General features: G+C 30.9%; 1 long non-coding RNA gene across 1 annotated transcript; it reads right to left on the reverse strand.

The window, feature by feature from the left end:
• Positions 1-4,457: 4,457 nt before the first annotated feature.
• LOC143256177 (uncharacterized) lies at positions 4,458-21,063 on the reverse strand. The gene is made up of 2 exons (XR_013031202.1): positions 20,474-21,063; positions 4,458-5,258 (listed from the first exon to the last, which is right to left on the reverse strand). It is a non-coding gene; the product is annotated as an uncharacterized LOC143256177 (long non-coding RNA).
• Between the last annotated feature and the right edge of the window lie 622 nt (positions 21,064-21,685).

Below are 21,685 nucleotides of genomic sequence, written 5' to 3' on the forward strand. Positions count from 1 at the left end.
AATAGACCTAAAATACTATTGGCTCACAGATGCATTAAATATGGATCGTTCGCTGTGCAGGCTCCTGCAAGGAAACAACATCGGCGAAATATTTAATGACCTTTAACTTGAACACTTACTGAGAATTAGCTCAAGTTGAATCAGAACAATAAAAGAAATAATATACTTTGGGAAGTAAATTTAAAAAACAAACAAACACATTTTGATCTCAAGTGAAATTGGATTTTAAGTAATAGGTGATAGCAAAGATGTTTTCAGTTTACTTATTACAATTAATTATTAGTTACGATGCTATCTCAAATACATATTTGCTGTTTTGCGAATATATGTTGAATTTGAAAGTAGTTTATTAAAGAAACATACCAAAAGATGGATTATATTCAAAAATCTGGTTATTTTATAAAATAGGTTGATATTAGGTTAAAAATTTTGAACTCAACTCTTGCATATTATGTTTTGTTTCCTCCTTGCCTGATATTGACACGAGAAATTTTAATAACAGTCAAAAATTTTAAGAAAATAAGTAGATAAGATGAACATACTGAACTATTTAAAATGAAAATCAAAGCTCTTAAGTACTTGGATAACGAGTGTCTGAGATTAACAATAAAATGAGAAAACCTATAATTAAAGGTTATTTGATTTTAACTGAAGACGGGCTGTAAAAAATGTATTTAATATAATATCTTGTTTTGTAATTAAAAACATTAAAAAACATAGTTTATTAAAACTCATTTATATTCCTCATATTTCAAAAACAAAACTCATTAATTTATGTTACACACTCCTGCTTCACGTATTTTTCATTTTAACTGAAATAAACAAATATTCAGTTAGAGTGCTGTATTTTATTCAATTGAAGTGTTAGATTTTGTGGGTCAACGAACACTAATGTTTCCACTTAGCATACTTTAAAGCTTAAAATATAGATTATTGTGTAACTAAGAATTAATATGAAAGATATTAAGTGAAGTGGTAGCAACAGTTATAATCCAGAGAGAAAAATATTCCGTACTTGACCAACATGTATGTAAAGAAAAATCTACATGGTTTTCGAATAGAGAATTTAGTGATTACAAAATGTCTTTAGCTTGCTAGAAAGACGGCGACGGAAATTGTCTTTTTTTCAGTTGTTAAACCAAATGCAATTAAAATTTTACTTACTTCACGGCTTCAAAGTTCGGGAACAAAAAAAAAACATTTGCAGAAACGTGTTTCTTTAAGTTCTTGTTTAATGAAATGAAAAAAAGTGTTTAGAAACACAAAATTACTGTGTTTATATACAAAAGTTTATCTGATACATATCAACTTTTAATGTCTATTATATTACTTTCGTGACAGAATAACAAAATAAATCAACAGCATTATTGTATTTTTTTTATTATATTTGATTGAATATGCTGTATAGTTAGTTATTAGTTTGTCCTCAGACATACCCCAATGACCCCCAAAATTTAAAACATAACTTCTCATCTGACCTTTTTCCTCGAGTAAAAACAATATCTTTAAGGGTCAGTTGCATTTCTTCATTTTTGCTCCATTGGTCAACATAAAACTGTTTTGTTTCAGATGTTACGAGTGAGAGGAACAGCCAAAAAATTCTTGCTTTATTTTAATAAATTTATCAATATATTTGCTAAAGACATCGATTAATTTTATAAGGAAATGATAAATCTTAAAAGTGCTTATTATTTAGTATCCACATTCAGCTACTTTCTTTACTTCTTCTGTGACCGAGATACAGATGAAAGATCTTCGGTCATCGATGTGATCACGTTGAGGCTGTGTTCTGAATTTCACACGTGATTTACATGATGGAAATGTCAGTTTATCATTAAATCTAAATGGTAACAGGGAATAACAAAATTTCCTGAAGCTATAATTTTACATTTAATAAATCTGAAATAATTATTTAAAAAAGAAAAATATTGTAGTTGTTATTGTTGGATATCCAACAGGATATTCACAATATTGTTTAGTCTATGGGTATATAGATGTGAAACCTACATACTTGATTTTCCATCCTGCTAGAAATAAAGTACCTAAGGCTATAATATACCAAGGTATATGTTCGAACATATAAAAAATTCGTTGTAAATTTTGATATGTATTAGTTTTTTCTGTAGGTCCGTCAAAATGAAACACCGAATACCTTTGCATTTGACTGATACCTTTATTTAGACTGAGAGTCGGTTGTGAATAGAGTGTTACTTAACCTGTAGAAACTAGTATCGTAGTAGTGGTAACACATACATTAGTATAACGTCAAAAGACATCAGTGACAGCAAAACTAACGAGTTAACTTTTATCGTTTAATACAAAAACTTAAACAACTTTAACTTAAAAATAAACGTGTGATATGACTTGTTCCTCTTACTGCAGTAAACATTACTAAATATAGCAAACAACAGAAGTGTAACAAGGATAATATACACTACCTTCTATGAAAGCTAATTTAATATTCATAATCCATACATATCTCAGTTGTGTTGTTTATAAATACCAGAGGTTATTACACTCTGAGAGTAATTTTATCTCCAAGATAAAAATTATCGTAATGTATTCTAAATACGGCTGAAATGTCTATTAAAGCTTCAATTAAAATAAAACAAAGTTTTAATATCCATACCAGCCAGCTTTCGAATTGATTTATTGTTCAACAGGGTTTCTCGTCATCATGAAAAGTTGTCCAAAACTCAAGATGGACGTCACTGATGTTTCTTAACGTGTCGAAATAACAATGTATATAATTTTGTGTGTAATATTGAAGCGATACATGTATGTTTTCTACATCAAAAAAAGAAATTCTAGCATAGAATTATAAAATATTTTCCTGTTGAATTATCAGATATTGTAAATATACATTTAGCTTTTTTACACTATGTAAAGTGTAAGAACATTAGTTCTGATACAAAACGTTTGTTAAAGTTAATGTATAATGGATGTACACTTTGTTTTAGTTTCAAAATATACTCTGTAATGATAGACAGTAAACCTATATGTATGTGATAGTTTAACAGTCTTTAATTACATATCTTGAAGTTAACACAATAGGGTAAGGAGTATATAAATGTCAGGCCAGGTAATTTAAATTCAAATGAATGAAAAGTTTTTTTGTAGTTTCTAAAATAAATAAACTTTGATTACTTGTCACTTATGTTTCATTTACGTTAACCAATAATCTACTCGAACAATATATCCAGAAGATATTATTACATTGAAATTACGGTCGGTATCTTAGAAGTTTTCTTAGATGTTTCAGTTAGCTTGTTAAATATGTGATTTTCTATATGTATAATAACTATTTTATATCGTGTTACGAGGAAACATGAGTTTACCATATGAAATAGAGGTTTGATACAAACTAATATTCGTGGTGGGTGATTTAACTACAAAAGACTAAGCCAGACAATTTTTATAAACTAAAAGTTTTTGTAAATAGTTTTATGGTGTATTTAGAAGTTTTCTTAACAAATGTTTTATTATATGTTGTACGTTAGATTGAGATTTTATTTATCTCTCCAAGAGACAGTATCTTAGTCTAGAATGAGAAATGAGTTTCATATAACTATGGTTTGTAACTGGTGATTTTATCATTTGGTGAAGTGTAAACTTCTCTTTATTCGTGTTACGGTAACAATTGCCAAATCCACGTGGAGAAAAATAATTATTTGATACAGTCGAAGGCAAATTACTTCACTTGTAAATAGATATTCTTTTACGATTATGATTTTTGACGAATGTTTGGTATTGTTGTGATTTTTCTGAATGACTAATAATGTGATAAAACAAGAAAATACAGCAGGTATTAGACAAGCCCAAGGTTAACCTTATCTTCAAGAGTAATACGTCAGTAACCACGTGACGACGACGTCAGAGTAGATCAGTGTCAAAGTTTTATTGTAGCGTTCTTGATGAAACAACGCTTTGAATTTTATTCTTATTTAGTGATTTTTTCACTAATAATGACATTGAACATAAAGCCACTTAATGCTCTTTACTGTGTTCACCTGAGGGAATAAAATCCCTGATTTTTGTGTTTTAAGTACAAAGATAAGTTGTGTTTAAAATTAATTCTTTACATTAATTTTTACATTTCATTTTACATATTTATTAGTTTTCTACCAACTCTCTTGATCTACCAATGGTCTAAATCTCCCGTCAGAGAAGCCAGTTTCAGCCCTGATATTCTTTATGAACTAACTTGGTATTTCACCAACAATTGTTTATTTTTTCTTATGAGAAAGACATCTTATAAGTTGAATCTTTAATTTTTTCCCTTTTTTTACATTCTTTTATAATTACAGCTTATTTGTTACATTTTGTTTAACTTACATTTATTATTTTGAAATATCTAGCTCATTACTGTAGAGAAACAGAATAAAAAGTCTTAACTGAGATATCCAAAACGTGTTGAGTATTTTACGAATTTAACTAAATTGAAAAACAAACATTGCTATTATTAAATATCTAAATATTTATTTATTTCAGTTATTGTTTTATAAAACAGTTCCATTATTTTACAGATACATTTCCATTTCAACATGCGACAACTTGTAAGGAAATTGCTCAAACAGTATACTGGTGTCACATACTTTGAATCCACTGTTCAAATAAAACTTAATCGCCCTTGAATTTAAAGAAATTGTACAAACTGTTATCTTCTTACACTTTTCGTCTTTACTCATTTCTATACATCTTTTCACCATTAACTTTCCAATTCCACGACTTCGAAGACCTTTTCTCACATACATCCTTGTCAAACGTCTCTCTCCACTCGAAACTCTTTTGAGTAACGCTGTTGCTATTATAACACCTCCGATTTTTCCTACTAGGAATGTGTGGTTATTTTCACGTGACCAGGCGAATGGATTAATTACATGCGGACTAAAATCGTTGTATTCTTCGTTGTAAAGCTTTCTTAATAGCAACAGTGACAATACTAATGCTATTATAATTCCTAAAGTAATGCCTAATATAACAGATATAATTATACTTGATATGAGCGTGTAAACTGTGGTCATGATGAATACTATAAAGATCCAGATTTTGATGTTTCTGAACATTCTACTTAACTGGACGGAAGTAAAACGTTTCTTTTGTTCCGCAAATAAAAGCTTCAAAAAGTCTCGAATACCTTCTTCATCATCAGCGGTTAAGGGCTTAATCATTAGGCTGGAAGCAAAGATTGTGTTAATAATGGTATCTGATGAAGCCATGACTCCGCTGGAGTTACATAGGTGATGTTTTTTGAAGTCCTATGTAATATTTAAAGAGACATTGTTCATGTTACAGTAAAACGTTCCAAATTAACATTACAAGTAATATATGAGCACTGTGTTTGTCATAAATTTTGTACAAGGAAATAATTAGATTAATTTCATCACGACCTCATGCTTAAACCAAACGTGTACATTACAGGTAGAAATTTATACCTTTTCAATTTCTAAAATATTCAGTCAATAGTAAAAATAACTGACTTAGATTATAAGCTCCACAACAAGAACATAGTGAGTTGGTTTTAATATCAACTTTTCCCTTGGAGTCGCTTTGATTTGGTTTAAATTGTCTTGTTCTATGCATTATAATTTAAATTTGTAGTTAACTGCAAAGCTGCACAATGATTATCCAAGTTCAATTTCTGTTGTTATAAAAAGTCTGCAGACTTATCGTTGTTACACTACTATTGATTTTGATATGTGAAACAAAGCAGTTAGTTACGTATACAGTAAAATACTACCTATAGAGACTGTAATTTATTAGTGAAAAAATGCCCTTACAGTTCGTTGTTTATTAGTAGTTTATTAGTAAAAGACTACATGTATAGTTTTTTATTTATAAGAAAAATTATACCCATAAAGTTTGTCATTTATTTGCAAAATTCTATTTATACATGTCATTGTTTATTAGTGAAATGCTATTCATGTAGTTCCTTGTTTATTAGTAAAATACTATCTGAAGAGTCTGTTATTTATTAGTGTAAGGGATTTATCGTTACACTGTATAATTTAGTGTACTATGCTCGTTTATACCTAGTTTCCTTGTTTGCACGTGACGTATATTCTTGACTGTGTACTGTGCAAATCCCGCTTGTTCCCGAGATCTAAAGAAGTTTCTTGACAGTAAAACACACTAAAACTAAAACGCACTAGAATATTGTTCAAATGTCGAGAATCTCCAGTTATTCTTACAGAATAAACTGACGCAGTGAGGGACAAAGAAGAATATTTGACAGTTAGAGTCAGTGTACTATAGACCTAGGAAGCTATAATTGTGATTAACGCTTATTAGTCGAAAACTTACAAAATTTAATCACGAAAGTTTATAGATTTCGAACAAAACCAACCGTTAGAATTTCAACTGGAGCATTAAATATAACCACAGGTAAAAGTCAGTCGTGTGAAGCAAATCAAGCGATGTGTGACGATATAAACTCAAGATATAATCAATTATATGTGGAGTTCTTTACATTCAAAGTGTCTTGGCTCTGTGCTGCTGTTACATTTTTGAAGTACATTTTATTTGCTTTCGAAAGGAATCCTCCTCTGTGAGTAAAGTGGCAGATTCACTTACATTTTAAACACTTATTTTTGATTCATTAAGTCCATGTTTTGATTGTTCATGTCTCTGTGGATGAATCAACTTTTTCTGACCCAGATGGTGCACTGTTGGAGTCTCATGTCTTGCAGTATCCAGTATTTAATCCTACATGTGAGATTGTGTGTCCTACTGCCCTGTTTCAAGTGATGAAATTGTCTTTCAACCATCTATTACGTTTCTACTCCCTTGCCTTAGGATTTAGAGCTAGTTACTACAAATAATCCTGTTGAGCTCTTAGAATTATCAGTTTTTCCTAGATTACCTAGCTCGTCATACTTTTGTTCTGGAATCTCTTCCATTGATCCCTCTCTTGTTCATTAAACCACAATTGCTTCAGAGGGTAAGGTGCTGGTGAAACATGACCTCTTAATCTCTATGACTGTTCACAAGTATGCTTTACTTCAACTGATTCATCCCATATTGTCAACACATTAATTTCATTTTGGATTCACAGTAACAAATCTCATCTTCCTGTTGCTGTACCACATCTTCAGGTTTCTTTCATAAGTACTTCAGATCAGTGTACACTTCATATTTTTCTTTCATAACGGAGCTCTCTGTTTAACTCAAAATCCACTTTCGGCATACATTTGCTAAGCAATAGCATGTTATTTGTCTTTTTATTTACATTTGGCTAATGTTTGTTTTCAATGACAAATCACAAATGTTACTGACGTAGACTATTGTAAGAAATATTTGTTTTCAATAGTAACTAAGTGTAATATCTAACCTAAACTGCACCTTTTGGTTTTAATTTTTTGAAACATTGAAATTTTCGTAGAATTCATCTTTTGTTATTATATGAATAGATCACAGTATTTCTTGTCTCGTTGACTTGTGTTATTTTGTACGTGAACTGGCACAGATTCTTTCATGTGCAGCTGCTTATACTGAGAGAAGTTTCATCAACTATGTTTCTCACATTGTGTTTCATTTTTTACTTGTCAGGATTTTGTACTTATTTAGTCTTTACCATGGAGTATGAAGGTCTGATGTTTCTTTATTATGTGGCAGTACTGTGTTGGATGAGTTAATATGTCTCAGCCATGAGCGGTGTTCTACTTCACTTTTGACTCTTAGATATTAAAAAAATGAATGAGGTAGCTTTGACATTTGACCTGAGAATCCGTTTATTGGTTCATGACTTCTACCTATCTTGGCCTGACATAGAATCTTTGTTAAGTGCAATATACGATTCACGTGTTCGAATCACAGTCACTGAAAACAATAGCTCTTTCATCCGTGGGGAGTTCTGATGTGATGATCAATCAAAATATTCGTCAGTTAAAGAGTAGACATAAAGTTGAGAGTGAGTTGTGTTGACCAGTTGTCTTTCTTCCTTCTGGTCTGTCATTGGTAATTTAAAGAAACCAGCAACATTGTGACTTTGGAAAGGACATGTTATTTAAATTCAGTATACTAATGTTTTGTGGTTATGGCTGTGTTCATGTTTCATTTATTAGTTTTATCCATTGTTTAGTTTATAGATGAATATTTAGGTGCATTAAAACGCTAACCCACCTTCTAGCCAATTTGCACATAAAATTTGTTGTAATATAAAATGCCCAATTTCAGTAAATGGAATAAAATGAAAGAAATAACAAACTATGAAACATGAGATTTAAAGTTTCTACTGTTTATCGATATGAAATAATGATTATAATCTATACTGTCTTTAAAGAGTAAAAACGGATTAAAACTGATATATTCGTGTGAGGAAACATTTTGTACTAACTTCAAAGTTAGAACAGATGTTTAAACATGACATTCAAGATATTTAAAACTCCACTAAAAATTAACGAATATCCAGAACATTTCGAGTTAAAAATCAATAAAATAATTTTCTCCGAACGAAAATATGTGAACATAATTATAAATAATAACAGAGTGAAAGGTATGAAAATTATTCCATAATGTTTCAATAGATGTGATCCTGCTAAAAATATACGTTAACATAAACAGTGCTTGGTGACTGATAATCACGTTAAGATAGGAACATTTTCAACTTGAAATTTATCATTTAGTAGAGAACTGGTACATTCAACCTGATCGGCTGCCTATAAAACCTGGACTAAACTGCAAGTATTGGGAATAAACATATGTAATATTAAACTATTGATCAAGAGAAAGACAGTTCAGTAACAATATCCTCTGCCATAAGAGAATTGTCTTGCTCCTGGTAACAATATTATCTCTATTTTCACCCACCTATACCTCAAACAAAACAATGAATAAACTTCGTAACTCTCACTTCGCAGATCGGTAAGTTAATCTCTGATTTATACTTTAAATACATCACAATAAATTCTATTCTATGTTTTACTAAGTCATGTTTCAAAAATGAACCTTTTCTAATCATCAATTTCACGTTTTTATAAAGTAAACTGAAAGACATGACGACAGAAATAATCGTATGTAATAAAGAGAAATCGTTTTTTTATATTAATATTTGTATTTAAATAAACATTTATTTTTAATAATAAATAAACCATAAAACTTCGGTAATAAGAATCTAATTAAAATCAACCTTTATTTCCACAAAAGTTAAACACAGATTGGGTTAGTATTAAAAAAATAAATATAACAATACTCAACGCAAGAAATGTTCTAAATTTTAGAGTAAGTAATAAATATTAAGCACACAACTGAAATCTAAATACCTAAAATTATTACAATATCTCAGAGATATTGTTAAAATAATAGGCTATTAAGTTAATTAATGGTCTACGGTACATATCATTACTCCAAACTTACGTCCACGTAAAATATCTGATGACTTCATTCATTCTCAATAATAAATACCGAGGTAACAACCTTGTAATGTTCAATTAGATTTAACTTCAAATATTCCAAGTGAAGTACACAATCAACCTCACATATATTTGTTTTTTAATAAGGACTGATTTATTTAGACTATCATTACAAACCAAATAATAATCTAATAACATTTGTTTGGTGTTGAAATGTATGTTTATTGCACGATCTATTGAAAGCTACCTTAAACTACGTCGTACACATAAGTAATGTAAACATATACAACCAACATCTGCACTCTTAGTTCTATCCTGACTTTAACATTCTAGCTGATTACTGACTTAAGTTTCTTCTTGCATAAGTGAGAATGTAAATCACCTGCTAACACCGACTAATAAAGATCATCAAAAGGTTTTAGAAATCAAACTGGATCAGTGATGTTTTTACTAAATATTCAATATCTTATCACTATGTATAGTTGAATCTGTGACAAAACAAGTCAGTAACTAATTATTTCGACAAAATACAAAACAGTAAGACTTCCAAATCGTGTTGTGTTCAGATCTTACTTCATTGTTAAGAGAAATGTCTCTGAGACAGCGGTAAGTCTACATGTTTAAAACGTTATAAACAGGGGCTCGATAACCCTCTGTGGACACAGCAGATAACCAGAGGTGGATTTTGTAATAGAACACACATAAACACACACAGTTTCAAAATACTTCTACTGATTCTCTGGTGTTACGGTGGTGGAAGAAGTTTGATTCATTGATGGTTTTGTTCAGTCAGAATTAATTTTGTGGTTAATTTAGTGAACATGTAAGGATAGATACAATGTATAAGATTTGTTCCAACAATATCCACTTCATGATTCTTTAGTCTAACTGAAAGAGATCCTTTGGTTTTATCAGTACAAACATGGTCACATGTCAAGGGTCCGAGGATTTCTTTGGGACAGGCAAGAAGAATGAAAATCATTAAGGAGCAAGTCAGCATGAGGCAATAAGATTTGGACAGTGGAATTAACTGATTTTATCTTACCCATTACTTGAGAATGAAGATAAAATAGGCAGGTTCAGAGAAACAAGTTTTTTTCCAAGAAAGACTCCCAGTACCCACTGCTACAGAAGATGGACTTAGAACTTTAAACCAGTAAAGTATCAAAAATGTGCAATGTTGACCCTAAGGCACGGAACATTATTTGAAAGGTTATTTATTACCTTATAATCTAACTTAAGTTTATTGAGTCTTATAACATCATCTATTTATTTTATTGGATATCCATAAACAGAAGAAAATATTTTATATGTTCAGAATAATATTGGTCAAAAAGGGTCAATACCCATTGACTAACTGGAAAACAACAACAATTTCCAAATAAATTAAGTTCTGGTCTTAATTCACTGTTAATTAGGTTTTCTCTAAAGTGCTTAACAATCTCATATAAATGTATACATTAAAATTGAGGACTTGAAATACTTTAACTATTTTTGAATTAAGGTAGGTATGTAAAAAACATAACACATGTTCATTTATTAGCAGATGAAGAGAGATGTTGAAAGTTAAATTAGGAAATCGGATAAAATTGTCAGCCTGTGTATTTGGTATTTTTAAATTGAGGTAGGTATGTAAAAACATGACATATGTGCTGGATACCGTATAAAGATATGAACTTTCATTACATTTTTAAATTAATTAAATTTAACATCGACACTGTTATAAAACCATGCTATAACGAAATAAAGTTCAGGCAATCCTTAGTACAATTAATTGGGTGTAACTCAACACTGTTTACAACGTATCATCAGCCAGTTTTAACAAAACAATTGTTAACAACCACTCAGTGGACATCATTTATGAAAAATTTTAAAATGTCATTATTCGACTTAAAATTAAATCATTAAAAGAAAAGTTATATTCAACCTTATTCGTGACGAATTATTATTTTGTGTAATATTTAAAATATTAACATTTTATTTTCTGTGTAATATCTATGATTATACTCTCTTATTATAGTTATTAAATTTAATTAATTATTGGACCTTATATATTTATAAGCAACAGTTGCAAAGACCGGAGTTTGGTGTATCAGAGTATATAAAAGTTTAAATCTTTACTGTTTATTATATATTTCTCATTGTTATTGTTTGTCAATTTCTACATATTTAATAACTTTAACACCAGACGTAAGTTGTTGTTTGGATTTCTGAATATACAACTGCCACATATAATTAAATTATATTATTCAGTACACTGTTGTCCAATAATGGTGGAGACACTGATCACGTGTAGAAATGTTCGAAAGACAATTTTTTACTTGCTCAACTTAGATAATAACAAGTTAGATTTTATGATGTTGTACCATTATTAAGCGTTTAGTTTGAATAACAAAAGTAACGAAGTGCGTAACCGTTATCCAACTGAACATATGTAATAGTTCACTCTCTGAGAAGTATAGATGTATATTTATGATTTTATGATAATACCCTCATAGTTTGAAATATGAAATAAATAAACTGTACATTCGAAATAGAAACCAATTCTGATATAACTTTAGTAAAATATAATTTAGTATGATTTTAGGCATCACTTTGAAATGAATAGTTGGAGCACAAATTAGCCAGAGAGTTTCTCAAAATTTATATATTTCTTTTGATGATGAATTGTCTTTTCCTAATAATAGATGGCACTAACATTAAATTATCAAATCCACACATGTTCTCGAAAGTTTTAAACACATAAAATGTATTCACTCTCACAGATTTGATTCCTATCGAGAGACAGAAATGATCACAATGAAAGTGAATCAATGAGCTTGATTCTCATACTTTATACATCAAATAATAAACTCATACCTTAGTGTAAGATGTATTATCTGGAAAAATAATAAAAACATATTTCATCAAAATACTTAGAAATGATAACTTGAACTACTGTGTGTTTTCCTCGTGACCGAACATAATTGTTGTTTTATCAGGAAAAAACTAAGATACTCTTTTCTCAAGACGAAACAACAATGTTGAATTATCAAAAGAAAACTGCAATGTTGTTTTTCTTTACAACAGTAATGGTGTTGTTCTATAATAAGACACTTATTTATACTGGAAATTTATTATCAAGGTAAATATTATTTAAACAAATAATTATAATTAAGGTTTTAAATCATAAGATCTCTTTCGTGTATGTCTTTGATCTTTTACAATAATAATATAGATGAAACACTGATATAATCAAATACCTCTCCCCGTGGTTAAATGCGCTCGATTCGTAATGTGAGGGTCAAGAATTCGAATCCCAGTCCCACCAAACTTTCTCGCCCTTTTAGCCGTTGGGACGATATAATATGACGGTAAATCCCACTATTCAAATGGTAAAGGAGTTGACTTAAAGTTGGTGGTGAGTGGTGATGACTTGCTTTTCGCCCGAGCCTCACACTGCTAAATTAGGGACGGCTAGTGCAGATAGACCTCGTGTAGCTTTGCGCAAAATTCAAAAACAAACAAACAAACTATACCTCCGAGAAAACATTGCCTAACATGCCTTAGAAAGATAGAGTCAGCCAATGATGTCACATCTTTGGAATCAAGAAACTTTAAGATAAAAAACAGTTTCACATACAACAGTACCATCATATATTATAAATACTACCAATTCTTAACCAGATATGAAAACATCACTACAGTTACAAAACACAAAACAAAACGTGAACTTACACCTTGTGTTTCGACACATTATATAAACAATAATCAATATCCTGATGGACTGTCTGTAGAATTATGTTGTTCTGAGTGGAATGTTATAAGAACTTATTCAATAAGTGTCTTTACGTTTTTCTTCCACAAGGATGTCTTTCCCCTAACACATCTAGATGAGTGGCTGTTAATCTATAAAGAAACCAGCAACTCAAAATCTCTGTCTGCTTATTGACCAATATTATTTTCCAAACGTAGAGTATAAAATTGTTGCCAAAGTTATTAGTTTTCGTTTAGTCACTGTGTTAGTTGGTCTTGTCCACTTTTTACACTAATATGTTTGTAGGGTTTTGTAGTATTGTCAATACAATTAAAAATTACATCAAGATATTTCTACTAATTGCTGTCACCCTGATTGTTGTCACCAATGGTAAACAAATACAGTAAGCAAAGATATAGTTGGAAGGTGTAGGTGATGAAAATATTCCTTTAACATCGGTTCAGTGTTCATGAATCCTTGTACCGTTCTATAGAAAATACTCCAGCATCACCACTGTAACCACAATACTCACCATGTTTTATAACAAGAATCATAAAGGTGGCTTGACGTCAAACAATACTTGGAAATTTGCTTATCTCTCAACAGAAAGAGATGACATGGAATTATTTGTCAAACTTTTAATTCAAACACGAAGAAAGTAACAAACTTTTAAACATCCACATGAACTTTATGTGATTATTTGATATTGCAAACAATCATTGTTGCAATATTTTCTCATAATTCGTGAAAGACAAGTATTTTAATCACTGAATTTTTATAACTGCCTTAGACCATTAGTTTATTTGTGTTTATGAGTGTTTAATTTATCATAGTGGTTTTATTTTAGATGTTTTTTTTTTACTCCCGGGAAGGCAGATAGTCAATACAACTCCTAGTTAGCTTTTCGATTACTTTCAACTAATAATGGTATTAGCCGTCCCATTATAACGCCCCTACAGATGAAAGAACAAGTATTTAAATATACTGTTATCTTTATGTCAGTTTGTTTATTTTGATCAATGTAATAATTCCCACATATCAATTCATATAATTTTTTTTCATGTTTAGTTGACCCACGTGGCTCCAAAGTAAGTTTGAGGATATATAACACTAACAAATGGGCTTCATCACTCCTTAATGATTGTGTAGTTTTGTGCTTAAGTAACATTTTATACTATAATTTATTTATTATATCATCAGGCCACTTTTCGTGTATTAATATTATTATCATTACAGTCTTCTGTATCAGATGACCAAACATCTCAACAATAACCTTCCACAGAAGCTTCTTTTGTAAAAGATTCCGACGTCAGGTTGACATATTGAAATCACACCACTCCTCCAGACAGTGTTTTTCATTTAAATTTCTGGTGGTTTTCTGTAAGATATATATATATATTCCTTTTCACATCCATCTCCTATTCGTGTCTTAGGTCTTCCTGGGGTAACATAAGTTCTATAAACTTGGCCAATACAACTCCAATGGTACCAGTAGTACTTGAATTTTTCATCAGCCAGAATGGAAGAAAACGCTTTTCACCTAGATGTTACCATTTTTTGCTTCCGAAATCCATATAACAGTCATCAAGAGAAAGATAATTATAAAACTCAGGAAACACGGTTTCATTAATGAAGGCATCATAAGGTAAAACGTAGTCGTAATAAATGGTGTAGTTGTGGAACATACAATTGTCTTGTTATCCTCAATTCTGTTGTTATGTACTTTCACCAAGCACCGATAGCTTCTAATATCAACTATATGAAAGATAATTGTGAACAGTTCTCTGTAAATATTGGTTCGAGCTTCTCATGACTTTTATAAAAATCATTTTTAGATACTCTAATATTTTTATAAAGTCAATACGTTTTCAAGTACAGTTTATTAGCGTTCCATTTCTTCTTCAGTCTGACACAGATCTTGCATGTCAGTGTTTTGTTTTAATTTTGGCCCGCCATGGCCTAGCGCGTAAGGCGTGCGACTCGTAATCCGAGGGTCGCGGGTTCGCGCCCGCGTCGTGCTAAACATGCTCGCCCTCCTCGCCATGGGGGTGTATAATGTGACGGTCAATCCAACTATTCGTTGGTAAAAGAGTAGCCCAAGAGTTGGCGGTGGGTGGTGATGACTAGCTGCCTTCCCTCTAGTCTTACACTGCTAAATTAGGGACGGCTAGCACAGATAGCCCTCGAGTAGCTTTGTGCAAAATTCCCAAAACAAAAAAAAGTTTCAATTTCTGTCAAATTTCTAATTCTCTCCAATGTTGAAACTACATCTGATGACTTATGCAGTATCATTTATTGTCTACAAAATAATAGGGATAATTCCTTCTAGTCCTTTTAAACTCCTTCAGTACGGTGTAAAGTTAGCTGTTTCATAAGTTTCCACACACACGGACAATGAGTTACGTGTCGTTAAATATAGAATTATCTCTTTTGGCATTTCTTATCCATTGTCAAGCCATCATAAGTAATGAATTCTTGTGAACTTTGTTCTCTTGTTGTGTTTGGAAAGCTATAATTCCTGTAAACATATTTGACCTGTTTTGATAAAAAACTACCGCACCCAATGAAATATTGTTTTACAATTTAGCCTTCCCTCCATGTATACACGCTTACTGTAAGTTTTTTCAACTTAGCTTCGTCTTTTGTCCATTCATCGCTCTTATGATAGGGTACTACTGACAGGGTAAGTATCTGATCTGAAATTACAAGTTACTGGAAGGTTGATTTTTACGTTGCCTTATTTATTATAATTGCTTCGGATATACAACATGATATTTTGGAAACATATAACATGTTACGCTGGATACAATCATTGAAAGAAATTAAATAATGATAAACATAAATAAACTGAGTGACTAAGGCTGTTACAAAAATGTATTTATCTATATAAAGCTGTAATACTATCAACATAAATATAAGTAAAGCCGGCTCGGGATGGCCACGTGGTTATGGTACTCGAATCATAATCTGAGGGTAACGTTTTCGAATCCCTATCACATACAACATGCTCGCCTTTTCAGTTTTATGGAATTATTTATGTGACCGTCAATCTCCCTATTTTTGGTAAAAAAGTAGCCCAAGAGTTAGTTGAGGGTGGTGATGACTGGCTCCCTTCCCTCTTGTCTTACACTGCAAAACTGGGGAAGGCAAGTGCAGATAGCCCTCGTGTAGCTTTGCGCGAAATTCAAAAACCAAACAAACAACACAAGAAGATAGATTCGTTGTTTGTAATATCTTGTTCTATAGTTTACCAAATCAGATTTGTTGTAGGATTTAATTTTAGAGGTAAAATAAAATATGGTATGAATTAATAATGATTTGGTTTTTTAGTAAATTGGTGGCAGTTTTTGAATATGGATTAATGTACTCCTTACAGAACATTAACATTTCGCAGTACCCTACTCTTAAATACAAATATTTTTCAGTATCCCCCTTACTTGACCATAAATTATAATAACATGATATGAAATGCATTTTTATGTCACTTTTATTACAAACTATTTATTATTACATTTTTATTCATGGTTACATCAATTTTATTGTTTGTTTGCCAGAGAACGTTTTGTGTGCAGTATAGGATTATATCAGAATTACATATATATTATTATTGTAACAGTTCAAACACTCTCACGACAGATACGTTGTGGTGTAAAACATTAATTATAATTATTTATTTAAATAAAATTTTCCACGGTAATTCATTTTCAGTTCAACAAATTTGTATAACTATAGAACAACACCATTACTGCTGTACTGGAAAAACAAAATTCCAATATTTTCCTCAAGATATAACATTGTATTTTTGTTTTTGAGGAAAGAATACTTTTGCCCTATCAATAGAAAACAACATTATAGTTCTGTCGCAAAGAAAAGAAACAATAATTCAAGTTGTGATGTTTAAGTATTTTGACGAAATATGTTCTCACTGTTTTTCCAGATAATATATCTTACACTAAGGTGGGCGTTTATCATCTATAATTTTGAGAACATGAGTGCATTGGTAATACAATATGGTAGTTTTACCTGTTAGTGGAAATAGATAATACATGATGAAAAGAAATATTTAAGTTTCAGAAATCAACTCGCCAGTTTGTGTTTCTTCTGCACTGTCAAAGTTATACCTAAATACCAAACAGAAATAACTTCTTAAACGACATATAAAAATGTAGTTATATATCAAACATATATATTTTGTTTTTATATCAAACCATCTGAGTATTGGCATTAAATCATCTTTTGAATTTTTAAATATATAATATATATGTATATTTGTCAACGAGTGAACTATTACAGACGGTCAGATCTATAAAAGTTTCATACTTTGTTCCTTCTGTTATTCAAAATAATGTTACTACATCATAAAAACTAACTTGTTTTTTCCAAGCGATATTTTGAGAAATTAAATTTTTATTTTTTTTACAATATAAGAAATATACAGACCTCAAATCGGATTGGCTATAAATATCGAACATTCGCATTATTTTCACATGCAAGAAAATAACAGCGGCGACATCTTAAATAACCTTCAGGTTTATTTACCTTGATCATATTTTAAACGAAATATACGTTTACAATCCTCTGAAAAGTTCTTATTAACAATTAGTTCAAGTTGCATATAAACCTCCAATGAAACCATTCACTTTATCCGGAACTTTAACCCAACCTTTAAGTTAAAATACCATTTTTCAATAGATGTACAGTATCTCGAAATGAAAATTATCTGTTTGCTCTGACATCAGTTAAATAACTACTCCAACAACAGGATCAACCAGTGGAAACTATAATATGATTTCTACTTGAAATATAACACTGTTTTGGATTAATCCATTGTTTACAAATATCCTACACCTCTTGAGAATTCAGTGTTGAATAATGCCACAGTGATAAACATCTTCTTTTGCTCGTCTTTAATTGTTATAACGCTATGTTTGTTTTTTTTAGAATTTTGCGCAAAGCTACTCAAGAGCTATCTGCGCTAGCCGTCCCTAATTTAGAAGTGAAAGACAAGATGGAAGACAGCTAGTCATTACCACCCACCGCCAATTCTTGGGCTACTCTTTTACTAACGAATAGTGGGATTGACCGTCACAATATAACGCCCCCACGGCTGAAAGGACGAGCATGTTTGGTGCGACCAGGATTCAAACCCGCGACCCTCGTATTACGAGTCGAACGCTATAACACGCTTGGCCGTTCCAGGTCCTAAGGCTATTGTGCAAGCTCTAATGTCGTTTTGAAAAAAAAATTGGAGAAATGTCAAATTTATATATTTATGTACACATGATATATTGAGCAAAAATATCTTGTATTTCAATAAAAAGTCGTGTTAATATGGGTAGAAATACTAGTAAAATACAGTTATATAATCACAAATTTTGGATATTGAAAGTGAGTTGCTAAATTGTACTTTTACAAAATTGTTACGTAATACATAGAAGATATTATTCCTTTCATGAACAGCTACAAGAAATTACCTAAACATCATCAGAGTAAAACAGAACTTATTTAGGTTATACAAAATATAAATGCGAAACTTGTTGCTTTAAACTAGTAAACTTCATGTGATAAAGGACAGTACTCGTCTAAGTTCCTCACTAACTCTTCAATACAAAGTATTAATATTGTAATTGTGAGTTTTTCATTGAAGCACTGAGCAAGGTTTGTTGACAATAATTAAGGCTAGAACCACATATATCCATACCTAAAAGTTATTTCAATTTATGCTTCATATTTCATACCTCTATCATAACCATTTTGTTTATCTTAATTTGTATTTTAAATAAATCATTCATATTAATTTTTACATCTCAGTTGACATTTTTTTCCGACTTTCTAATTTAAATTTCTACCAACTCTGTTTGTCTACTAATGATCTAAATCTGACGTCAGAGAAATCAGTATAAACTTCTTAAATTAATAATGCTTTTATTTTCTCATAAAAAATGCTTAAGTTGAAAATGTAAAAACAATGTTTTTGGATTATTTCCACATTTGGTCAGTTTCTCCATTTTTATGTGGCAACAATGTACTGAATAATATAAATTTACTTATCCGAGGGGATTGTATAATAAAAAACCTAATATTAACTAACATCTGGCGTTAAAGATTTTAACTATGTAGAAATATGTAGAAACTGACTAAGATACACTACGAGAAACAGAAAATAAACAGTTAAGATTTAAGCTCTTATGTGCACGGATACACCAAACCTCGATCTTGGTAACTGTTGCTTAAAAATATTTAAGGTGCAATAAACACTTATATGGTAAAGACCAAGTTAAGGGAACAAAAAAGATACAAGAAAAAACCTGTGTATGTGACAGAGCATCTAAATAGTGAAAAATGTAATTCATAGGGTGCGATACTTTTTCATTGTAACAAATCAAGTATGTCTGAAGAAGTCATATTTTTCCAAAAACCAAAAAGATAAGAATATTCACAAGAACTTATTACGTATGATAAATTGACAACTGATAAGAAATATAACATTATGTAGTTTAATTAGTTTACACACTACATTATGAGAGATGTAGAGAGAGATTCATACTTCTAAACAATATAACAATAAAATACGAACGTGTATTTTTTATTTTTAGTGACAAAGATCTCCAACATCTGTACAACATAATGTGCACAAGTTATAATGTTATGAGACAACGAAAAATTTTCACTTTACCAAATAATCCCAAGAAGCTTTTTTGGAGCCAGTTGGGTTATTACTGTAATGAGGGTTGTCTTGATGGGTTATTACTGTAATGAGAGTTGTCTTGATGGGTTATTACTGTAATGATGGTTGTCTTGATGGGTTATTACTGTAATGAGAGTTGTCTTGATGGGTTATTACTGTAATTAGAATTGTCTTGGTGGGTTATTACTTTTATGAAGTATCAAATGAACTTCATTTGTAATTATTTGGTGATTATTCCTGATTTTTATAAACATCTTCTAACATGCAGAAAACAAAATAAAAGAATCCTGAGATAACTCTAAAGTAAATATTCTGCAGAAGAAGAGATTCATATTCGATCTATTCATTAGAATGACATACATTATTACACTTACTACATATCAGTAAAACCATAAACCTACTCGTCCGGAATAGAAAACAAATAGCGTTTAATAAATACGAAGGGCAAACTCTATAATTCACTTTTAATAACTCAAACGGTTAGCTATTTAAACCTCCCAGTAGTTTCTTCCAAGATGTTGTTTTATAGAAAGCATTATGACATACAGTAGTGGTAACCCTGTGAGTATACATATCATTATTAGTGATACTCTTAACTTAATACAGGCCAGTTCTCTATGTACCTAAGATACGTGATAAAATGTTACTTTGTGTGAACGATAACGTTATTTAAAAGTAAATATGACAAGAATGTCTTACCTTGATCAAGTCCTATAGTATTCTGTGACTTCTCTGCAGGTACAGAGAAGTACTTTATGTAGTTGTTTGTCTTAAAGTCATAAACAAGCTGTAGAGTACAGGTATGTAGTACATGTATAGCGAGCTAAGGAAAGGAAACTTGAAGAACCTGTTCTCCGTTTAAAAATATAGAGTCAGTTTGGGCATGTTTTGATGAACTATCATCACACTTACAATCGAAATTGTTTTATTGTATTTATTTAAGGAACTTAGGAGTCGATCTAAACTTCTGTGATTACATACAGGAAGAAGTAAATACGACATGCTTTTAATCGCATCTGTATACAAAATATTCTGTATGCATAAATATGTGATTTACATAATTTATATTGTTTGTTTATTTGTTTTGAAATACGCGCAAAGCTACACGAGGACTAGTTGCGATAGCCGTCCCTAATTTAACAGTAAGACCGGAGGGAAGGCAGCTAGTTATTAACACAAACCACTAACTTTTAGACTACTCTTTTACCAACGAATAGTGGAATTAACCGTACATAATAACGCCCCCACGACTTCAATGGCGAGCATGGTTGGTATGACGGAGATTCGAACCCGCGACATTTAGATTAAGAGTAGAGTACCTTAATCACCTGATCATGCGGGGAATCCACGAGATGGATGTTGTAAATTTTACACACGTGATACTGGCAGATGCTATAAAACACTTGTGTTCATTAAGTTTCACCTCGACGCATGTCACGAAATAATACAACTGATTATCAATACTTTTGTAACGTGTACTTTGCCAAATTCACTTATTACATTACTTCTAGTACTTGGACATGAACAGACATATACTTGGAGGCCATATACCTAGTAAGTTGTATCTTGAAACACGTATTTTATCATGATATTCTCAGTCTAAAAATCTAACCAGAACTTGTGTCTATTGATTTACTCCGTTAAAATAACAATTTGAGAGAGACAATTAAACCATCATTAACTTCATAAAGACAATATCACTTTAAAATATATCAAAATTCCCACCATAGCTAAGAAAAAATACGTCTGAGGGTTTGTTAGTTTTATGACAAAATAGTGATTTGGCATTTTAGTTAATGGGTCACAGCTTTTCAGAAGGAATAACGCAATGCTTCCCAAAATGAAATCATTCCGCGAGACCCCACCCCTAAATATAAATATTTTTCAAAAATATATCTCCATATCTCACCT

This window comes from Tachypleus tridentatus, chromosome 7 (assembly GCF_004210375.1).
Source record: "Tachypleus tridentatus isolate NWPU-2018 chromosome 7, ASM421037v1, whole genome shotgun sequence".
NCBI lineage: Eukaryota > Metazoa > Arthropoda > Merostomata > Xiphosura > Limulidae > Tachypleus > Tachypleus tridentatus.